The following is a 6,815-nucleotide window of genomic DNA, read 5'->3' as shown; positions in this document are numbered from 1 at the left end:
CCCACCACTTCCTGGGATTTTTGGGGGCATCTCCTGGAGCCAGTGGAGGACCTGTCTCTGAGCCGTGCACCTCTCATTTCCCAGGGACAGAGCCACGGTGGAGGCTACCTTGCCTAGAACTGGGCCTCGTCCCCAAGTCAGAGTGTCCCAGGGAGAAGGGTGGTGCGGGTGCTCCAGGGCTGGATAAACATGGGCGGCAGCTGGATGGAGGGGGAATAAGTGAGGAGGGGTCCCAGAGACAGCCAGGTAGAGCTGGAGAGAAAGCCAGCCGTGCATCAAACGGGGAGGGCACACACGTGCGTAGCGCAGGGAGGGCAAATCCCTCCTCTGTCTCTCCCTCCACCACCCTGGGCTGGAGCGGGCTGGAGCTGGCCGGCCAGGGCTCCAGAAGGCCTGGGGCGATGAGGGTCCGGGCCTGTCCTGAAAGCCTTAGGTACCAGCTGAGGGCCAAGGGCAGAGCGGGTGGACGCCACAGGAGGTGCCTGGAGAGCAGGGGGGATGTGAGTGGGGGCTGGGCGGAGGCCCTGAGGGTGGGTGGAATTCTGCAGACACAGGGCAGGTATGTGGAGGGAGGGCATGGAGGGGAGGGCATCTACTGAACAGAGAGGCAGGGAGCGTGATTCCTGGATGCAGGCCCGACGCTGATGTCTAGAGTAAGTGGCTGCCCCATGGAGACGCTTTTCCGAGTGTGGCCCTGTGTCCTCAGACCCCCTCAGCCTGGAGAGAGCCAGGAGCCAGGCCAAGGCAGCTGGACCACAGCAGCCATCGACCGTGGTCCTATCCACGTGGCTCCCCTGGTCCCAGGGCAGGGCTGAGGCTGACCCTGTCCCTTCCTGAGGCCTGGAGAGAGCCGGGTCTGTCCAGGACCACAGGGGGTCAGTGTATCTGAGCCAGGCGCTCTTGCTACACCGCAGGGCTTGCCAGAAAGACGCCTGCCTGGGCCCCGCCACCTCCCAGCAGACGGGAGAGCCCTGGGCACGTGAGGGCGACGAATCTCGAGATCCAGGGTCTCCGTGCTCCTGGGGAAGACTGGATTTCTTAAAGGAAAACTGAGACTGATTTTTCAGTTTCCTGTGGGGCGTGTGCACTTGCCAGAGAGAGAAAGAAAAGGGAGGACTCTCCCCTGAGAGAATGGCCACACTGCAGTACCTCTCCTCCATTCTCCTCTGTGGGTCTTGGGCATGCACACATAAACACCCCATGTGGGTTATTGTTTTTTAAATATTTATTAATTATCTATTTATTTGTTGTGATTTCCAGGCCACTGGGTCCGGGACTTGAACTGCAGTCAGTCATGCGGGAGTCTAGCACCTCAATCACCATGCCACCTGCTGGCCCCAGGCCCAGCGTGTGTGTTTTTAAACTTAATCATTTATTTATTAAAATTATTTTTTAATTCACCAGAGAGAGACAGAGACAGAGTGAGGAAGCAAGCCACCAGGTCTGGGACTCAAATTGTGGTCGACCATGTGGGAGTCCAGCACCTTAACCACCATGCCACCTACCGGCTCCATGCCCAGTATGAGTGCCTTTTAAATGTAATTACTTATTTAAATTATTTTTTAATACACCAGAGAGAAACAGAGAGAGAGAGAGACAGAGACAGAGTGAGAAAGCAAGCCACTGGGTTTGGGACTCAAATCGTGGTCGACCATGTGGGAGTCCAGCACCTTAACCACCATGTCACCTGCTGGCTCCGGGAGCCCACTTTTTATAGCCACCATGGTCAGTGTTTGCCATCCCCTGAGGACTGTGGCTCTGTCTTGATGCTCACACTTTGCCCAGGTCTGGCTCACGTCTGTGTTGAGTCAAACTGAGTCTGTCGCTAGTGACAGCTGCTGTGGGGTGTGGGTGTGTCGCATGTGGCCCTGGACACGCTCCTTCCCTCTCTGGGCTGCAGCCGCACAGCTCTGCAGCGAGGAGGCTGCCAAGGTCTCTGGGCTCTTCTGAGTGCCAAGACTGCTAGAGCCCTGCAGTTCCCCCAGGGCAGGCAGCAGTGTGGGGGTCTCGGCTGCCTCTTCTACCTCCCGCATCAAAGGTCTCTGTGCCCAGGGGGACCAGCAGCTCTTTCCGCAAGGTGACTGGTATCTTGGGGGACCAAGAGGTGTCTGGAGAGCCTGAGGTCCTCTTCCCAAGAGAACTGGAGAAACCTCATCACGCTGACAGGAGAACTGGGTCACACCCCATGAGGCAAAGCGGGGGCTGTCATTGGGCCCTGGTGGCAAAGTGGGCTATTCAATTTCAGATACAAGAAGTCACCTGCTCCCCGCACTCGAAGATCACTGTATTAGCACAAAAGACAGGCTCATGCCATGGACTCACGGCAAAAGAGATTGCTCTCTGCTCACCTCCTAATGACCCTGAGGGAAGCCAGGGCCAAGGACACCCAGCCCACTCAATTAATTAGCATTTATTACAATCAGAAAACAATCTAATCCAATTAAAATGTTTCCACAAAAGTAGCTTAATGACCGGAGTGTTTATTATGCCAAGGCGCCCTGCGGTGAGGGCAGCGAGCTCCGAGGAAGGGAAGGGCCAGGCTGAGCCCTGTCAAGGGAGGGGTGCTGCTGGATGTGGGGACAGCTGCCTTCTTCCTCGCCACACCCTGCAGCCCCTTACCTCTCGTGAGCTCATCCCTGAGCCTGGTGCTCCCCCAGCCAGCAGCTGAGATCCCGCGGGGAAGAGGGCAGGGTTGGATTGGGGCCTGGCCCGGTCTCTGCCTCTGCTGTGTCACCTTGGGTGGGAGGGGGGTGTTCAGAGGAAGGGCTGTTAGTGGCGGAGCTTTTGGAAACCCACCCAGGAGATATCTGGGAAGCTAGAGAAACTGCCATTCAAAAGCTGCAAGCAGTTTTCTGACCGTGATATGGCAGGCATTGGATTCATAGTGCTTTTGTTCAGCAAAAACCCCTTGACGGGCCCTTAGTTATAAAAACAGAAAGCAGGGACCGGCAGTTAGCGTAATGGCTATGTCGCTGGACTCCCATGTAATTGACCGCAGTTTGAGTCCTGGACCTGGTGGCTTAAACTCATGCCGGGTGCGTGTGCTTGCATGCCCAGGATCCCGAGAGGAGAATGGAGAAGAAGGGATTGCAGTGTGGCCATCCCCTCTGGGGGGTGATTTCTCGCTTTCTGTCTCTCTGTCTTTCTGGTAAGTGCACATGCCCTATAGTAAAAACCTCTCCAAAAAAAGGAAAAAAAAAGATAAAAACAGAAAGCAAATACCCACTCGGAGTGTGCCCTTTGAGCTAACAATATCTGAGTGCTAATTACTGCCAGGCAGTGGGCTAAACCCAGCCGCCGGACTGTGCCCTTTAATCCTCACTTGCACGCAGGGAGCTCGAAATCCCCGCTGCAACCAGAGCACAGATGCCTGAGCGTGCTCGGGAGCTGAGGTGGCCCGGGCAGCCAGACCTGTGCGGAGAGGCCCACGATAAGTTCAGAATAACTGGGAGTCCCGGGGAGAAACAGGGCTCCCAACTGAGTCTTTGGACGTGGGTGAGGCCCTTAGTCTCTCCTTTGGCACTCTGACCTTGGAGCTCTGACGTCTCTATGCCCCACCCAGTCTACTTGGTTAGACACCCCAGGACAGAATGAATTCAGCCCGTTTCACCCAGTTCAATTACACCGACACTGACTGAACAGTATACACTGTCATTAGCATTGAGTGGACGCATTATACAGAGCCTTGTCAACTTGATAGGCAGAAAATAGGATGCTGACAATAGCACCTTAATTGAAAAAGAAAAAGCCGATGACAGACACTGGTAGGGTCCACAGCCAACATTAGTGGGGGTCATTCCTGGGTGGTGACCTAGTGGGTCGATTCCATTTTCACGTTTTCTGCCGTCAACAGATTATTACTGTTATAATCAGAAAACGCTATTAAGATGTTTTTCGCTAGGCCATCTCAGTGTTTTCCGTTTCTCTTATTCCTAGATTGTTAAACACTTAGATGTTTCTGTATGGGTCTGTTATCTGTCCTTTGGCATTTTATGTTCCCATGACTAAGTTCTTCGTAACTCGAGAGTTTTCTCATCTCATCAGGATTTGGGGCACGCACATGTGCCTGGCGTGCTTTTCAAGCCACTGGGAACAGGATTCGAACTGCAGTGGGCCGTGTGGGATCTGGCTCCTGCACGTGGCTGCGGGGCTGGCCCTGTACTTAGGATTTTAGCCCTGCGTCAGTCATGTCTGTTGAAAGAGCTTTTCTGTTTACCTTCCCATTTTGTCTCTAATATTTTCAGTGGACAAAGGTTTATCATCTTTCGTCAAACCTATTGACCGTTTGCTTTCAGACACCTTCCATTGCTTTTTAAGCTTAGGAAGTCCTTTCTCAACAATGGAGACAACAGGTAATGACCTAGTATTCTTCCTCGTTCTTAGCATTTCTTTCCTTATTCTCTTTCTTCTGTGGCATGTAACTGATTCGTTTAGATTTATATCGATGCAAAGCGTGCAGATTGTTTTCCAAATAGCTAACCAATTGTACCAGCAAAACGTACCGGGTGACTGCCTTTCCTTCCCCCGTAGCAGCGTCTTACCTACACTTACCCTCTAGTATATTCGCATGGCCACAGTTTCATTTTAGGTTTCTTATTCTACTGCATTGCCTTTTTTTTTTTAGTTTTTTAGTTTTAGTTTTTGCTATAGGGTGTGTGTGCTCGCTGGAGAGAAGGAGAGGGGAAAAAAATGAGAAATCACCTCTCAGGGAGATGGCCTCACCTTAATCCCTTCTCCTCCATTCTCTTCTTGAGATTTTGGACACACAGAGGTGCCCGGTGTGTTTTCTGGTGACATGGGTGGGGCGTGAGGAGTGGGTTGAGGCGAAGGGGGTGGGTACGAAAACACCTCTTTAGGGAGAATGGCCATGCTGTCATGGGTTCTCTTCCATTCTCCTTTCGAGATTTTGGGCATGCACGCACACGTGTCCGGCATGTTTTTCAAGCTGCTGAAAGGGGGAGAAGCAATCCCTGCAGGTGAGAAACGTGGTGGTGGTTAACCATGCCACCAGCTGGTCGACCACTGGAATTTTAAATTCAAACTTTATTAAAGTATTTGTGCAGACAACTCGATGGTCCGTTTCTTTTATCTACTCATCTCTCTTGACAGCTCTCAGGAGAGCTTTGCAGCTTCTCCGACCTTATTGTTTAGTCATCTCTGTACAGGAAGGACTGAGGGCCCAGAGGAGTAGAAATTATACTACCAGTAAAACGGACACACAATATGTTATAGAATCTTAGAGAGAAGCTGCCTTTTAAGAAGTGCTATGTCCAGGCTAGTGGGAAACATGGAAGTTAAGTCGCTAGATCTCACATGGATGGCTGCATGGTTCAAGTCCTAGATCCAGTTGCTTGAAAATCATGCCTGGTATGTGTGCGTGCATACCCCACATCCCGAGAGGAGCAGCCACTGCCCATGGGAGGATGAGTTCTGGCTTTCCTGCTTCCTCTCTGTCTCTCTCTATGGTGAGTGCTCATGCTCTACAGCAAAAACTAAAACAAACAAACAAACAAAAGAACACTATGTCCACGTGTCGTTAAATGGGAAAGGCAACTTGCGGGTATTGTGCACGATAAAATCTCGTTTCTGTGAGTGGAACCCTGCAGGTGTGTGTGTATATTTATACAAATATCCGGTTAGCTTTACAATCTTGATACCAGGATAAGAGGGTGAGAGAGGGAGGGGTAGGCGAATGGAGGAAAGCTTATTAACTAAAAACAAACAAACAAACAAACAAAAAACAAACAAAAAGGAGGGAGGTGAGCCGTGGTGCTGACGGCCCCGGCCTGACGGCCCTCTGGATCGGCCCCTGCTCTTCCCATCCACACTCTGCCCACGTCGGGAAACCTCTCGGGCTACCCTGTCACAGCTGGAGCGAATCCTGAGGGCCCAGGCTCATCCCTGGCACACACACAGGCTGGCAGACTTGTAGTACTGGGAGAGGGACTGGCTTCCAGTTGGCCAGGGTCTGAGCTCAACCGTGCAGCGAGCAGCCTCAGGGACTTCCTCACCCACCCTGAGCTCCTGACCTCACCTGGTCCGGGGCCTGGCCCTGAGGAGCAGCTGGGACACTTCTCCCTCCTTCCTGTTAGTCTGAGTCAGACACGGGGGCGGGGAGCGGGGATGGGCAGCCACGCAGAACCACGCAGAGCAGCCAAAGCCAGGAGCTCACGAGGAGGGAGGCACGTACACATGCATGTGTACACACACGCGCGCGCGCACACACACACGCACACACGGCCAGGAGCTGACTCTGGGAAAGGCTAGCAATTTCAGATGGGTGGGGGATCATGCCTCGGTGGAACGGGCTGCTGCTGAAAAGCTGCCCCAAAGCTCCAAAGCTCCAAAGCTCCTCGGCGGAATGGGCTGCTGAAGTAGGGACCAAGGAGCCCCTGATGATTCTGGAGCGAGAGGGAGCACCGCTGGGAAAGCCAGGCGGGGAGGTGGAGGCAGCTGCTGAGGACCTGGCAGACAGAACGGCTTTGGCTAGTCTTCTCACTGAAAGTGGTAATGCCAGAGACTAGCTCGCAGGACTGTGGCGAAGCTGCAAGCACCTGGGGTGGCTTTCTAGGGACAGTCTGCCCTGGCAAAGAGGCCTCTCCTTCAACACTCCACATTCTCTTTAAGAGGCATTTTGCCCCCCAGGAGGCCCCTGGCGAGCCTGCCCTGCGGGCACACACAGCTGCTCAGTCTGGGCCTCTCGTCTGCTCTGTGGGGCAGACAAACTGGTTAAGAAAATGGACAAAACCAGGGGATGCAGATCTTGGGGAGGGGCCAGCAGAGTTCCTGCCCCTTTAAGGCAATGGCCTCTCCTG

Source organism: Tupaia chinensis, unplaced genomic scaffold (assembly GCF_000334495.1).
Source record: "Tupaia chinensis unplaced genomic scaffold, TupChi_1.0 Scaffold000078_1, whole genome shotgun sequence".
NCBI lineage: Eukaryota > Metazoa > Chordata > Mammalia > Scandentia > Tupaiidae > Tupaia > Tupaia belangeri.
The sequence above is the reverse complement of the archived record's forward strand: the minus strand, read 5'-3'. Positions refer to the sequence as shown.